A 17704-nucleotide genomic window follows, 5' to 3' on the forward strand; every position below is an offset into this window, starting at 1 on the left:
CTCTATGCCTTCTTCTGTTGGGCACGTTGATGATGGTTGGGCCTGAAACAACAACAATACATGTATTTATAAAGTCAAGGATGCATATCTAGTTGAACTATCAGAATCGTGTTACAGACTTTTCCCATGAGTGGCGTTGGTTGAAAATTCATAAAGACAAAAAAAACCCAGTTTTTTTTAATAGCGTAGCCTCCATGATGCATTGCATATTAATTCTAATAGATTTACCTTGTTACCTCCCTCGCTTGTACGAGGTGCTCGGGTCCGATGGAAGATGTTTTGCCTTGCTTGCGGATTGCCAAATTCCTTAGAATTATGGATACGAGTTGGAGCTTTTTCCCTTGCTGAATACCTTGCACCAAAACTTTGAGTATTGGGTTTGCGTGTAGGTGGTTTCTTCTCATAGCAACAAATTTGCAGCAAGTCTTTGGGGTTCTTGGAATGAAAGAATAATGTCGTCTTGGATGAGGATCAGTTGAGTGTGACGGAAGGTTGGAGGCGCACTTGCCATGACCATGATGGCAGTTAGATATTTAAACCCCAATCTTCTATACATCGGTGGTGCGGTTTTGAGTTGCAGGTGAAGTCCCCTCACAAGGATCACATCAAACTTAATGTGAATGGGAGCTACCGTGATGATAATAGTCCCTGCATGGGTTTCGCATGTGTGTTGCCTGATGAAACTAGCTCTTGGATGGGGTAATTATAGAGATCTTGTTGATGCTTTGGAGGAGGAAAATTTTGAGCCTTTCTGAGCCACTTAGGGGGACATCAAGCGACTTATTGGGCGAGATTGGTTGGTCTCCACTCAGTGGATTTCGAGAGAGTGTGATAAAGCTACTAACCGGTTGGCTAAATCTAGTGTATGCCTTAATAATTCTTGTAGGTTGGGTCTTTGTTGTTTCGGACCATGAGCTTGAAACTCTCTTTATCGGGAGATTCTTTGATAGCTACTTAGTTTTATTTTCCTTATATTTATTTTCTGATGTATCAATTATATGCCCCTAACACTAATACTAACTGTACAACATTAAAAGAATATACGATGTAGGTCAACCAATAAAAAATTATACCCATATGGTCACGGGAAATAAAACCTCAAACGAAGTTGCAGCCGCCGCCAAAACACAACCTATATAGTCACATGCAATAAAGCAAAAACCTGACACCCCTTCAAAAGAACACGACACATAAAAATTCACTTTAATCGACCTTGGTAATGGTCTAACTCAAGATGCTTACAAAGGAGCATAAGAGTGAAGGGAAGTACGTAAATCAAAAGGGCACTGCAATGGCATCACCTTGCCGAGAACATCATGTACTAAAAGCCTAAAATCACGATGTAGAATCCAATCATGCATCTCGCAAATATATATAGGATATAATAGAGAGGAAGGAATGAATGGCATCAGAACTGTTGGGGGAGACAGGGGAGCCCATGGGCCGAGGAGCAAGACACCAAGAGATCTCGACGCCCCATCTTAACCCAAAACCTTAAGGCATTAGGTTTATGGGTCCATCTTCTTATAAAGTCTTCTCCTCACCCAAACTTAACCAATGTGGGACTCCAACTCCGCACTTGAATTCTTAACAATCTCCCCCTCAAGTGCGAGTAACCACCACATTATCATGGCCCCCCTCAGCGGAAGCTTATCACTCTTGCACCGCCGTTCGCTTCACCGCGTCAACGGAACCCGCCGCCTAGCCACACCGCTAGGAAGACTTTCGACACAAGGAGCCGTAACCATGGCCACACCAACCATCGGCTCTGATACCACTTGTTGGGGGAGACAGGGGAGCCCATGGGCCGAGGAGCAAGACACCAAGAGATCTCGACGCCACATCTTAACCCAAAACCTTAAGGCATTAGGTTTATGGGTCCATCTTCTTATAAAGTCTTCTCCTCACCCAAACTTAACCAATGTGGGACTCCAACTCCGCACTTGAATTCTTAACAAGAACCTGCAACCGGTAAAAGTTCCTGCAAAATAACTACTGCAGATTGAGCGACATATCCATCCTAGCGCAAGCTCAAGGGTGATGCAAATCAAATCAACTAGCCTTCAATATAAAAGAAGAAAGCATGCTCTAAAGTCTCTGGTACAACATTGCAAACAGGACAAATAAAACGAACAATCAACCACGCCTACAAAGGCAATCATGAATCAGGACAATCCCCATAACAAGACACCAAAGGAGCTCCTTACAATGAGTACCTCTCCAAAGTTTCTTCCAAAAACCAGGGCCGGTCCTGACATTTTGGAGGCCCTAGGCAAATAATAAAAATGGACCCTTAATAATTTTTTTAAGGAACATTATCTATTTAAATTATTTAGTAAAGTAGGGTAGTTTTTTGAGAAAAGGCAACGGACGTGTGCCCCAGTCAAAAAACCGTGGCCAAAAATCTAAAAAGGCAACGGTTTCTAAGCTGTTGCATAAAAACTTTAGGCCACACTTTAGGAAGCAACTCAAGACAAAGCTGGAGAGTGGAGAATCAGGCTATAAGGTGCATCTTCTTCGGTTATGATCAGCGGAAGTAAAGGCAACAGTTTCAAAGCTGTTGCATAAAAGCTTTAGGCCACACTTTAGAAACCGTAGCCTTTGAGAATTTTTTTTTAGGCCCCTTCATTTTGGAGGCTCTGGGCTGTGGGCCTGCTTGCACAGGCCCAAGGCCGGCCCTGCCAAAAACTAGTAGGGAGGGTCAACAACCACCTTAAAAAGAGGATGACGTTGTGGCCAAAGATTCCTACTGGAAGATATAAGCATATCTCGATCTAGTGGTGTGTCGCCCATCAAGCTCCAAGGGCCAATCAAAAGTATCCTCTTGTTGATGGAGAAAAAAGAGAAAGAGGTTTGCAATTTTTAAAAAAACAGTATTTTAAAACAGTTTTCATTTTCAGTTTTTAAAACTAAAAAACCAAAACAGCTAAAAGATGTTTCCAGTTTCTGTTTTTATTTTTCAGATGTCAGATTTCTAAATGTTGGAAAACATGTCATTCAAACTGTTTTATTCTTCTGAAAACTGTTTTTTAAAATTCTTTCTAGAAACTGTTTTAAAAACTGAAAACTAAAAGTGCAATCAAACAGACCCTTAGTTTATGGTCGTGGATGGTGTTAAGAGAAATAAGCTACAACTTAAGGCCTCAAAAAGAAATTACTTAGGCCCCAAAAAAAATTAGTTACTAACTATTAATTAATTTTAAACAACCAAAGTATAAAAAAATCAGATTTTTTTATTTCCTAAATATTAGCCAACTAAAAAAAGAAGTTAGACTAATATACAAGATAGATTGAATGAGTTAGCTATTTTATCTATTGAAAGTGAAATGTTAGAATTATTTGATTATAAAACTCTGAGAAATGATTTTGCAGCTAAAAATGCTAAGTGATTAATTTATAAATTAATATTTTATGTTAAGTTTCTTAAAAATTCTCTAAAAAAAGGGTGGACCTTTAACATTTTCACGTAAGGCCGTATGTAAACAACCCTGCCTTAGTTTTCAGTTTTTAAAATAGTTTTCAAAAACAATTTTTAAAAACAGTTTTCAGATGAAGAAAATAGTTTAAATAACATGTTTTCCAATATTTAAAAAACTGATATATGAAAAATGAAAACTAAAAACTGAAAACATCTTTAAATGTTTTGGTTTTTAGTTTAAAAATTGAAAATGAGAACTGTTTTCAAAAGCTGTTTTTGAAAACAGGTCGTATCAAACAGGTTTTCAGTTTTTAAAAATTGAAAACTGTTTGAAAAACTGCAAACAAACAGGCCCTAAAACTGCAATCAAACAAGCCCTAAAACAACTTAAAGATGTTTTCAATTTCTATTTTTAGTTTTCAGATATCAGTTTTTTAAATGTTGGAAAATTGGTTATTTAAACTATACTTTCTTCTTCTGAAAACTGTTTTTAAAAATTGTTTTTGCAAACTATTTTAAAAACTGAAAACTGAAACTGAGCGTCCTTTTTTGAAAGTCCTTTACTGACACTGGTCGCGAACATAATTTGTCACTAATTTGTCTTCATAATCAGTTTTAAAAATCAAATAAAACGTAAGTAATATATAATGTTAGATGTTGAATTATAAACTTATCCATGTATTCCCAGCTCTCGCCATAACCCACTTCTTATCAGTCTATTTGAAGCACCACTTAAAGGACTTCTCACTTACTTCAGGAGACACTGGCATACACACCACCAAACCTATAAGAATAGATTATATCGTTCATTTGCAATAACATCTTATTTATTTTAAGCATTTATTAAATCTTCTTATACTCGTGAAGTGTCTCTTTTCTCTGATATTGACTAGAGCGCTAGAGTATCTTCCCCAAGTACTGTTGGGGTTGATTGCAATGTAAGTCCAACATTGCTAATGAAGGAGAAAAAATATCAAGTTATGCATCTTGGAGAAGTCCCACATCGCTTAGATTAGTGAGGGGTGGGAGGGTCCAAGACTATATATAGGGATCTCAAGCTCCTTGTTTCAACACAGCAAAACACCAAAGATGTAGCACCTGAAAACACTTTAAGTTTATATTTGTGTTTTCTTTTTCTCTTATGCTCTTGTTTTAGAGTATTGTGAGATGTAGTTCAAATATTTACTTTGGAGAGTGTGGGTGTACTGGAGTTATGGGGTGGTTGAGAGTGAAGTTTATGTGTTGTAACAATTTTCACATAGTGTTTATTCTCTGGTTGTCGGTTTTGACAACGGCCGTGATTTTGTTTTCTCCAGTTTTGGAGTTTCCACGTTATATTTTTGTGTTGTTGATTGCGCTCCTGATTTATTTTACTTCTTCAGCTGTGTTATTTCCTAACAGTGGTATCAGAGCTTCTGGTTCGATGGATATCACTTGGTGTGATATTGCGAAGGTGCTGAAGAAGTGGTCTGCAGCTGCGATGATGCTGTGATGGAGGAGTTGATGCAATCATGATTACACAAGGTGTTCTGGGCATGAGATTGTCCAGGTGGCACACGAGGATTGGTTGATATAGATGCAAGGTGTGTGGTGATAGCGTGGGGGCATTGGTTGGCATTGATGCAAGATACGTGGTTATGTCGATGGCTGATGAACTTCCGGAGAAAGCCAACATGGAAGTTGCACCATAAATTTTCAGCAAGGTTTCGGCATGTGGAAATTTTTGGAATGGTTTAGTTCCAAGTGAAGAAATTTTTTGGGATGGTTTAGTTCCAAGTGTAGTGTACTCTTTTATGGTGGAGTATGATAATTTAATTTGTCGGTATATAAACAATGAGAATTATGTTTGTCGGTGAAGGCAATGATTGTCGGTATAGACAATGAAGACTGAAGACCATTACAATCAAGGTGGAGATTGTTGGGGTTGATTGCAATGTAAGTCCCACATTGCTAATGAAGGAGAAAAAATATCAAGTTATGCATCTTGGAGAAGTCCCACATCGCTTAGATTAGTGAGGGGTGGGAGGGTCCAAGACTATATATAGGGATCTCAAGCTCCTTGTTTCAACACAGCAAAACACCAAAGATGTAGCACCTGAAAACACTTTAAGTTTATATTTGTGTTTTCTTTTTCTCTTATGCTCTTGTTTTAGAGTATTGTGAGATGTAGTTCAAATATTTACTTTGGAGAGTGTGGGTGTACTGGAGTTATGGGGTGGTTGAGAGTGAAGTTTATGTGTTGTAACAATTTTCACATAGTGTTTATTCTCTGGTTGTCGGTTTTGACAGCGGCCGTGATTTTTTTTTCTCCAGTTTTGGAGTTTCCACGTTATATTTTTGTGTTGTTGATTGCGCTCCTGATTTATTTTACTTCTTCAGCTGTGTTATTTCCTAACAGTGGTATCAGAGCTTCTGGTTCGATGGATATCACTTGGTGTGATATTGCGAAGGTGCTGAAGAAGTGGTCTGCAGCTGCGATGATGCTGTGATGGAGGAGTTGATGCAATCATGATTACACAAGGTGTTCTGGGCATGAGATTGTCCAGGTGGCACACGAGGATTGGTTGATATAGATGCAAGGTGTGTGGTGATAGCGTGGGGGCATTGGTTGGCATTGATGCAAGATACGTGGTTATGTCGATGGCTGATGAACTTCCGGAGAAAGCCAACATGGAAGTTGCACCATAAATTTTCAGCAAGGTTTCGGCATGTGGAAATTTTTGGAATGGTTTAGTTCCAAGTGAAGAAATTTTTTGGGATGGTTTAGTTCCAAGTGTAGTGTACTCTTTTATGGTGGAGTATGATAATTTAATTTGTCGGTATATAGACAATGAGAATTATGTTTGTCGGTGAAGGCAATGATTGTCGGTATAGACAATGAAGACTAAAGACCATTACAATCAAGGTGGAGATTGTTGGGGTTGATTGCAATGTAAGTCCCACATTGCTAATGAAGGAGAAAAAATATCAAGTTATGCATCTTGGAGAAGTCCCACATCGCTTAGATTAGTGAGGGGTGGGAGGGTCCAAGACTATATATAGGGATCTCAAGCTCCTTGTTTCAACACACCAAAACACCAAAGATGTAGCACCTGAAAACACTTTAAGTTTATATTTGTGTTTTCTTTTTCTCTTATGCTCTTGTTTAAGAGTATTGTGAGATGTAGTTCAAATATTTACTTTGGAGAGTGTGGGTGTACTGGAGTTATGGGGTGGTTGAGAGTGAAGTTTATGTGTTGTAACAATTTTCACATAGTGTTTATTCTCTAGTTGTCGGTTTTGACAACGGCCGTGATTTTTTCTCCGGTTTTGGAGTTTTCACGTTATATTTTTGTGTTGTTGATTGCGCTCCTGATTTATTTTACTTCTTCAGCTGTGTTATTTCATAACAAGTACTTCCCCTGGCTCAAGGTCAATACCACCACCATCTTAGGCCAAGCTACAACTGAGCACCACCACCGAGTACGACGAGTGAAACACTCTAGATTCCGGGAAGAACATAGCTCATTGCAAAAGCAAAGTGAAAAATTCTCTCAAGCACTCTCTTCATATGCTGGTATTAGGTGTAATGCTGACAACTTCACATATGCTACAGTTCTTGAATATTTTTGCTAATTTGGCTACTGTTGAACTAGAAAAGTAAATTGATGCCCTAATCTTAAAGCTACAGTTGCATTCAGATGCGTTCATAGCCATCACTCTTGGAGATATGTATTTAAAGGTGGAAATATACTGGGTTCCAGCTAATTTTAAGAAGGCACCTAAGAGGGATTATGTGCCTTGGAGTGCTATGATTTGTACATATACATACTTGGAGAAAAACCACGATTTTGCAATCAGTATATTTTGCTTTTTTCTATGTATATTGAGAAGTTTCTATCAAGGATTGAATCTGTCATATGCATATACTCTTTTAAGTCTCTATACTTCAATCAGACCATTATCTCTGCTTTTACATATTGTTGGCGAAGAATGTAAATACATTCTGATTTTGTTCCTATGATCATTCTAAGCTTATCAATTTTGTTCCTGTGTATCAACAATATCTTTAATATGATAGTACTCCTTCATTTATTTTAAGCAATTCAAATACTCGTACTGTTGTTCCTCTAGTTTTACATTTGCATATCATCCAAAGCTAAATGGATGCAAGGAATGGCATATGGAGCTTTCTATTGAAATTATGAGTACCTGACTAATTCTGTTAACATGGGCAGAATTATGATTGGACATGCAGTTCTAGTAATAAGAAAAGAAACAATAGCTTTAAAATTAGGCTTAAATACTCTCTTGGTCCGTGAAATTGTAAAGAGAATCAAACATGGTCCTTGTAAAATTTTCGCATCAAATTAAGTCTATAACAATTTTATTTTAAAATCTAATTGGGTCCAAAGTGTGCCTAAGTCTGATGTGTCGTGAATTTAACATCATCAGCTTTTCCACGTGGATTTTTTTTTTCCTTTTAATTAATAAATATTCCAATTTTTTTTATTCCATCTCATTCCCTAAAACACCAAAACCTAAATCTAATCTTCTCTCACCCAACTGAGAAATCAAACGAAGTAGAACCGACGAAGGAGAAGAGGTAGAAGGCACAAGAAAACTGGCCAGCGACGGAGCAGCAACAACAACCGCAACCGGCCACCGCTATCCTCTCTTCCTCCCTCATCCACGAAGGCTTCACCCGTCGAGCATGAAAGTTGAAGTTTAGGAGTATTAGTCTTATATTTCACGTGTGATTGTAAAATCCTAGAATAAAGGAGTCAGTTAGCAGCACATTAGCATTACGCAGGCTGTTAGTTTCTGTTAACAATTAGTGAGATATTAACAAGTAGTGGGGTCAGTTATGTGTCCTAGTTTTTAACATCTGAAGTTATATTCCGTTTTAGTTTGTAAGCTATTTAATAGCATTTGAGGTTTCATAATAAATTATCAGTTTTTTCCATTTCATATTGGTACCAGAGCTACTATGGGCCTGTTTTTCTGTCACTAAGCTGCAACTTAGAAGAGAATTGAATCAATTGATCAAGGAAGCATGAGCAACGACAAGGTGTCTGCTAAGATCCCCTACTTTGATGGTCACTGGACTGGTGGGCCTCGCTCAGGAGCCCAACCTTAGGCGCGGGACGAAGCCAACACCTTTGGGCCTTTCGTCCCGAGGCCCAACTGGACCACTTGTGCATATAAGAGGCGCGAAGGCCCAACCCCACACCTATAAATAGGGGACGGGTACCAATTGTAAGGGACTCTTAGCTCATTTGGCAATAACAACATTGAAATTCAGTTATATTTTCTCTCTCTAAGCAATTAAGAGCTCATCTCTCTAAAATCTCCGATCACATTCCACACACTCTTGACACTATGCCTTGATTCTATGTTCTTGGCGAGAACATTTGGCGCTGTCTGTGGCGATCGGTAGATTTCAATTCCCGGACTACGTGGAACGTGATTCAATTGCGTGAAGCTCGACTTCTTTGCGGTTTTCTTGGAAGATTGTGATACAGATCCTGCGCGATCCACGATTTGACTGGGAGAAGTTCGATTTTCTGCAAGGATTTGCGTGAGTTTGTGTGGTTGAATTCTCAGCCAGTCAACAAAGACCGATGGAGCCTTCTCGACAACAACAAGGCAAGGAGCTGGAACAAAGCTACATCTCTTCCCCGCGCATTGCGAGGTTGAATCGGCACCTCCGCGCAGAGGCACGCCGTGCTTTAAGCAAAGACTTGCGATTGAGTGTCTTCAAGAACAGTTGCGTTACTATCATCTTCGGCAGTGGAATCAAGAAGAAAATGCAGCTGAGGCCGCTACTGAGGTTAAGCCTTTCTCGGCAGCAGTGCGCAAGGTGACAGTGCCCGACGGTATGACACACCTCGCGTTGGAGGCGTACGACGGGGAAACCAATCCGAAGGATCATTTGCTTCGTTTCAATGCAAGGATGGCAGTAAACGCGGTTTCTGACGCGGTAAAGTGTAGAATATTCCCATCCACGCTCCGAGGAGAAGCTATGGATTGGTTTGTGGCTTTGCCTCAGGGATCCCTAGCCAAGTTCCGCGACTTCTCATCAAAATTCCTTGATCACTTTTCTGCGAGAGCGATCGAGGACCTGTTTGACATGCGGCAGCGGGAGCGTGAAACCTTGGAACAATATACGAAACGATACAGTGCCGCGTCCGTAAGGTTTGAAGAGCTGGAGCCACGCATGTGCGTGTGCGCTTTCAAAGGTGGTTTATCCTGGGGAAAGTTTAAGCGCGAGCTAAGCAGGGAACTGGCAAGTTCAATGATAGAAGTCCGTGCCGGAGCGCAAGAGTACATCCTCGAAGAAGGAATTGAAGCGCACAAAAGGAGGCAAGAGAGGGCGGCGAGCGTAGAGCTGGCGAGAGAACAGGTACAAGAGGAGAAAGCAAATCGTGAGCGAAGGTTTAAAAAAGCTGATCGACCTGTTAAGAAAGGCAAGGGAGAACAACTCAGTCGGCAATCTCGCCGAACAGTTGAGGCGAGCCGGCGAATGAGGCTGAAGGGACGCACAGGTAAGGAGCTAACAAAGTCGCTCTTGGAAGCGGGAGTCGAGGACGTAAGCAAGGAAGGTAAGTGCAGCACGAAGCTAGGACACGAAGTGAGGAATAGGCTCAAATGGTGTGAATACCACAACTTGGAGGGCCACGACACCACCGACTGTTTCACACTCAAGGGTCAAATCAAGCGACTAATCAAGGCGAGACAACCATGGGTGGCGAAGAGAAAGGAAGCTGAGGAAGTTGAAAGCGGCGAAGACGAAGGAACTGTGGAAACAGCTAACATGATCATTGTTGGGGGCCACGGGGGCGACAGCGGTACATCGATAAGGGGGCAAAAACTAACAGGGGAAACACCGCCGATGGAAGTCTGCTCGGCTTGGTTCGAGGACAACCACTCAGACATAATAATGTCGTCCGCAGATTTTGAAGGAGTCGAGACCCATACAGACGATCCCTTAGTGGTAATGGTAAGAATCAGGGGTTTCAACATGAGGAGGGTGTTGTTAGACCAAGGTAGCTCAGCCGATATAATCTACGGGAAAGCATTCGAGCAGCTGGGATTGGAGGACGAAGACCTAAGGCCATACACTGGGAATTTGGTGGGATTCTCAGGAAAGCAAGTTCAAGTGCGCGGTTATGTGGAACTAGACACGGTTTTTGGAGTAGGCGAGGATTCCAAACTTCTGAAGATAAGGTACGTGGTCTTGCAGGTTGCGGCAGCTTATAACGTCATTATAGGGCGGAACACTTTGAATAGCCTTCGTGCAGTTATATCCTCAGCTCACCTCGTGATGAAATACCCGCTACCCTGCGGACGGGTGGGAAGGATAACCATAGATTAGGGAGAAGTGAAGAAATGCCGCGACCGTAGCCTTAACTTGTATGGCCGAGAGAAGGATAATGGTACACACAGGAGTCACGAGAATCGAGGGACTAAGGGCGAGCAGGGACATCTAGCGGCGCAGTACCAAGACGTCGCGGGCGAGTTAGAAGGGCAGGTCGGCGAAAAGTTGGACAGGGGAAAGATGGTAAAGGGGCGAGATAAGGGAAAGAGTAGAGGAATATTGGCGATCGAGCCGAGGCTCACCATGGAGCAAGAACGACGCTTGAGTACGCTGGTAAAAGACAACATCGATTTGTTTGGCGGAGAACAAGGAGGAACCTCTCCCAGGGGGCCACATACATTGGACCAGCTCTTTGGGCAAGCTAATAGAAAGAACAAACAGTGTGAAAGTCACCGAGATACAATAGGATACGAACAGTCAGTGGACGGTAGGAAGAGGCCAAGGTACGCCGAGAGTGAAGATGAGCAACAATGGTTCCCTTCCTCCTACGGCGAGGAATTTGGGCCGGGCGACGAGAATGAGGTGCTAGGTGTAATACTCTAATCAAGGAAGCAACCAGAAAGTTAGGACTAAAAATAAAGATGCACTCTTTTTCTCCGACACGGGATTTTTTTAACGAGGCATCCCTCGGTGTAAAAATTTAAACAAATCAAATACAAAAGGATATTCTTAGCAATACTCCTAGCTATCGAACTGAGACGGCAGCCCGGTGGGAAAAATTCCCTGAAGGTGGCAATCCCAACACGACCTTGATGTCTGGGGATCGCTCCGGAAGGTCCGGCGTGTAACACCCCGATTTCGGTGGCGTCACTTTAGTAACCAAAATAAACCTAATGCGGAAAAACGTGAATATTTTTTTTTCGATATAATAACTAAGACAAGACTGAATTAAATAAAACCCAAATGCGAAAAGCAATAAAACTATTATACAATATATATTTACAGCCCCCGCTGTAAGTACCCAACCTCGTCACGAGTAACCTCCAGTGACGGAAAGTAGTAGAAAAGAACGCCCGTAGGCAAAAGGTATAATCCAAAAGAAAGGTTAGGTGTCTGCAACACTGTCCCTCAAAATAAGAATAAGTCAGCCCAGATGGCCTAAAACAAGACCTCTTAAGTCCAACCAACTCTCTGTGATTCCCGTAAAGGAACCACACAAAAAGCTATAGGTGGGAAACTACCATGTCCCCAAAGAAAACAAATGATGTTCAGAGCTAAGACTCTACTCCTACACTAATCCCATCTCGAGGAGCTCACACCAGCACTAAAACCTACATGCTAGCATGATTGTCGTCCGAATTCGAAATCCAGAACGACCTAGTCTATGTACACCATCCGTCCTCCTCTCGCTATCGCGATGCGCTCCTGTTCCAGCATCCCAACTCTAGTTTCCCCCGAAGGGTGAACCGTCGTGAACCAGTCCGCCAAAGACATCTGACAAAGGGCGTTTGTCCGCCAAAGCACACACAGAAGACGCGAGGGTCAACTCCAAAGAATTACATAAATAATAGCACCAATAGATATAGATAAGAGAATAGCCACTTAGGCTTATAGCTAGGGATAACATCCTAGGGTTGCATATTCCATAATGAACTTAACAGCAATAATAACAATTAACATGTTCCAAATAGGATTAACAAATAACAATCACACTCGACAACTAAATCAGTATGCATGAATGCAGGATGATTAGTCAAACAACGTCTCCGACTCTCACTCGACACGTCGCCACGTGTTCTAGGTAAATTAAATTCACTAAAAGCTTACCCTAAGGTAAAGTCGATTCTGCGACAAAAGACACTTCTTCACATCAACATAGTAACTCATGATGATCTCCGGATCATCCGACTCATCTCAATCCGATGGTCACAACTGCTCAACAAGCAAAGAGTATCACCTACTCGGAAACTACCGGTTTCCCGGACTTATCCCCAGGATAGCCCAACAATTAGGCATGTCAAGTCGATCCAACCCCTTGGGTTGAACATACGGACTCGCACACGCAACTCCCACAATTAGGCATGTCGAGTCGATCCAACCCATCGGGATGGACATACGGACTCGCACACGCAACAAATGACAACGCCAAGTCGGTTCACTCAAAGGAGTCGAACATACGGACATTGCGCGTGTCCAATGACTATCGCCGAATCGATCCAATCCATCGGATTGAACATACGGATCCGCGCGTGTCGAAAAGTTGTCGCTGAATCGATCCAATCCCTCGGATTGAACATACGGATTCACGCGAGGTAAAATGGCAATCGCTGAATCGATCCAATCCATCGGATTGAACATACGGACTCACGCGTGCCTGAATGACTACCGCCGAATCGATCCAATCCATCGGATTGTATATACGGATTCGCGCGTGTCAACAATTATTGCCGAATCGGCCCAACCGTCGGGTTTGGACATACGGATTCGCGCCGCAAAGTCGAAGATACACCCAACAACATAGCTGCTCCAACAGCACAACCCCAATAGCTGCTCCAACAGCACAACAACAAACGCTGCTCCAACAGCACCACAACATCTACATTCTCGAAGCCCCTCAACTTTCTCAATACTGGGATCCGACGACACTTCTCGTTTTCCAAAACTATGATTTGCATCCAAAGCTTCCTTCCGAGATTATTACCATTACTTAAAGATTTAGAGGTTGTTTAATGTCTTATGAGTTTTCTTTACAAAATAATTATCCTTTTAGTCTTATCGCAAATCCTATAAGTTCTCGGGATCTCCTAATCCCCAAAGACTCCAGAGAATGTCTCGATCCATAAACATCATAACAAGGCCCGAATCTCATTCGTCCTTTCAAGCTTCCTCAAAACTCTCAAAATAAAATCGGCATGACCTGCCCGCTTTTCTCACCGTTCAGAAACTCAGATTCCAGTACAGAGCATATTCAATTCATCACAATCAACAACATGTCATATATCGATAAATCGCATCATAAACACTTAGCACTTAGCATATAAAGCATGCACCACACATCCTAGATTACCCACATAACACATAGCATGTAGGTCAATCTCAAAAACATTCAGTAGATGAATCATCTACATTGTCAGCCGAAGCCTCAGAAAACATTTTCCAATCACACACAATTCTAGTGCATAAACAGTAAACAATGTCGAAACATCGACCCTAAGCATTAACTAGAGATTCAGTGAGAAGCCCTTACCTGTAGATTCTCCAGGACGATCTCCTAACACTTGTTCACAATCAAAGGCTTGCTCCTTTGGGAATTCCACAAAATTACCTTTAGAGCAAAACCACAGAAATACTATCAGAATCTATCGAAAACTAAGCTATCGATACTTACTAAGGTTACTCGAAGTAATCTATACTCTAAGGTACGATAATCTAGCGCGAAAAGACAAGTTTCCGGAAAAGGAAATTTTCCCCTTCCTCCCCTATAGGGCTCGGCTACTTTTCACAATTGTGGGGCTCGATTTTTCTTCGATCAAACTTGGTTCCTATGCTTTCATTAGCCGTAACTAAGGGTATTCTGAACTCGGAAAAATTATCGGATCAAAAACTGTCGCAGGGGTATTTTGGTCATGATTTTTAACTTAGAAATTTCAAAACTGAAATCCCAAAAACCAAATTTTGCAGGGACGTTACTAACGACGTTTATGACAACTAATCCTACTAACACTAAGCTAAGGCGATAGTTTTTAGCCTAAAGGTTGAAGCTTTACCTCAAAAACTCCAAAAATGGGTATTTAAGGCTAAAATTGATTCCGGCGGAATTCCGGCGACATAACGGAAAATCTAATCCGGCAGAAGTGATCTTGGGCACATATAGAAGAGGTTTAGAATCAGAAATGAAAGATTCAGGATAGTTTTGCAAAAAACCCATAAACTATCCGCTCAGAAAACTCTACAGAAAAGCTATGGAAAAAGCGATCGGAGGTAAGGATTAGCGACTATACCTCGAAGCCTTGAAGTAGCAACTAACGGATCAACGATCAAGCAAGTAATGAAGAAAATTCTTCTTCCTTCTCCCTTGGATGAACTCGCGGCCTTGAGGAGAGAAAATGGAGGAAAATTTGAGTTTTTCTTCCTTTCTTTGCTATATATAAAGGTTGGAAATTCGCGGGAAAATGAAAGTTTCGCGAATCTGATTTTTCCGGCGTCATTCTCCGGGAATTCTAAGATAGGTTTTGGCGAAAGAATTCCAAAACTAAAATGAGGTCTTTTTGTATTTTTGGCAACTAAAGCATAGTCGGTATAAAACTATTTTACCCGATAAGTTGCTTTTTGCATCGGATGTCGGAATGGAAAACTTCCTTCGGAAGAAAGATTGAAATCATCAAGAGAAATGGGTGTACGCGTGTAGAATCTTCATTTGAAGCTCTGAATAGAAAAAGTCTTCATTGTCGAGAAATTCTAGGGTTTTGAAATACCAGGGATTCGGTTTCGGCAAACTTCCGATGATTGGAATCGGACGTTCGTAGATTCTAGAGTTTCGCCTCGAAACGATTGTGATATATGGAAAAAGAGAAGTTCTAACATTTCTCTGAAGATTTTTGGAATTAACTTCCGTCGTGCCTAAAAGTGAAAATTAGCTATATACTAGGGTTTCTGACCTAGGTTTAAGCGTAAAACGATCGTGCTATAACTTTTATCGACTTCAATACGAACCTCAGACTTTTCCTGAACTTTCTCCTTCATAAATTTATTTCATTTGGTAAACTCTAGTTCAGGTTTCCCTTCACAATACATCAACCCTAATCGTAAATGGAAATCTCTTCCACTGATCCTAAGCTTAAAATCTTGGGTCTTACACGGCGCTTACCGTAGCCCATGCAGGCGACGTGTGCGGATGAGCTTCCCGTCGCCACTAGTTGGCGGCGTGCGTGAATAAAGCTCCTTATCCAAAGAACCTCCCCGAAATTTGGGCGAGTCAAGTCTTCCTGAAACGCGGGAAGCACTTTTAACTAGGCTAAAAGTCTGGGTAAACCCATATGGCCATTGGGCCCCCAGCGTTGTAAGTCCCCACCTAATAATGCTGGAGGGGCCGCACCTGCTCTTACGGGAAATATTGGTGCAAACGAAAGCCTTGGTAAAATACTGAGCAAAAGTCCTAGTTATGTGTAGCACACTCTCGAAAAATTACTCACACGGAACCGGGAGGCTATCGCTGAAAACACGTGCTAGACAACGACGAACAAAAGGCGGAGATAAGTCGCGGGCCGCTCGCCTCGCCCACATAATTACCTTTTGTTCATTTAAATGTTCATTTCTTCCTTCATTTATTTGTTTACGTCGTTATGATTTCCTAACTCAATTATTTGTTTGCTCGCATGATCTTATTAGTGCACGACAAAACAATTCGGGACACAAACTTTTATTCAAATACTCGACTTAGTACATTTAGAAGGGAGGGTCTCTCTTCATTCTCCTACATTCTTTGCGCTGCTCTGTTCTCTTGAGCTCCAACCGGTGTTGCTTGTACCCCAAGTTACAGAGTTTCCGGCTTAACTCCTCCTTCTTAGGACCTTCTTCTACCGCCTCCAGAGCTGTTAGTCAAGTCGTAGACATTGGGATCTTTTGGATGCCTGACGTTGATGAAGAGATCTTCATCAAAAGCTTTTTTCCTGAGCTCTTTCAAACAAACGATGTAACATGCCATTTACTGTGGCGTTTGATGTTTGAAAGAAAAATGTAGTTTGATGTTTCAGGAAGATGAGGAGATATGAGCTTTACTCGGCGGTTAAACTCCATTTATAGCTTCAGTTTTATCTCCGGAGAGTTAATAATGAAGCAGTTTTACGAGGAGTTTGCCTTGAAAGGAGGTGCAATTTGTGTTGAAAGGCTTAAATGCCCAAGGACGGTGGTCAGCGATAGACTGTTGGATTTAAGGAACATGTTCAAGGCAGTTATAATAAAAAAAAAAAAGAAGAGGAAGAGAGAAGAGCGCGAAAGATTCTCATTCAAAAAGTAAGAGGATGAGGCATTAATACAACAAAAGTTATTAACATTTTCATGGTCGTTCTACATCTTCGTTTGATAGGAAATGCTCGGCAGAGAAGCCTGGAGGGTCGGGGTCCCCAATTAGCCCTGCAGGAGTCACCTTTTTGAACTCCCCCATCTGGCTTAGATCAATCCGAGGATGGAGATGCTCGATTTGAGCCTTGGCGAGGAAAATACCTCGGCCGCGTTCGAAAAGGGCAGCGGTAACAGCTTCGGACCTGATTTTCGCCTCTAAAGCTTCTGCGTCGAAAGGGGTCGGGGGCTTCGCCAGGGACAAGGCCTCGTCTTTCTTTGCCAGTTCCTCGTCTTTCTTCGCCAGCTCATCAGCTTTCCTCACCAATTCATTGTCTTTTCTTGTCAGTTCAGAGCGGAGATTCTCAAGGTCAGCGTCCATCGAAGCTAATAGATCTGCCCTCGCATTTGATTCCAGCCGCACTTCTTGCTGCAGTTCGGAAAGTTTCATCTCGAATTCAGAAATCTTCCTATCACGGAACTCCAAGCTGACTTCGGCACGAGAGGACTGCTCGTTTAGCTCTTTGGAAAAGGAAGTCTCCTTGGCGAACAACTGAGCAGTAAGTGCCTCATGTTCCTTGGCATGTTGGGCGTTGAGGGTGTGGAGGCGAGATACCTCAGATCGCAACGCGTCAGCGTCTCGGGCGGAGTGACTATAGCAGTGAAAAGTGTAACGCCCCGATTTCGGTGGCGTCACTTTAGTAACCAAAAAGAAACTTAATGCGGAAAAACGTGAATATTTTTTTTGATAATGGAATAATAACTGAAAGAAATGAAACTCAACAATAAAAGATAAACAGAGCTAATATACAATATAAAATACAGCCCCCTCTGTAAGTAGCAACCTCGTCACGAGTAACCTCCAGTGACGGAAAGAAAAGTGTAACGCCCGTAGGCAATATGAACAGACAAAATAAAAAGGTAAAGTG

The sequence above is a fragment of the Lotus japonicus genome, chromosome 2 (assembly GCF_012489685.1).
Source record: "Lotus japonicus ecotype B-129 chromosome 2, LjGifu_v1.2".
NCBI lineage: Eukaryota > Viridiplantae > Streptophyta > Magnoliopsida > Fabales > Fabaceae > Lotus > Lotus japonicus.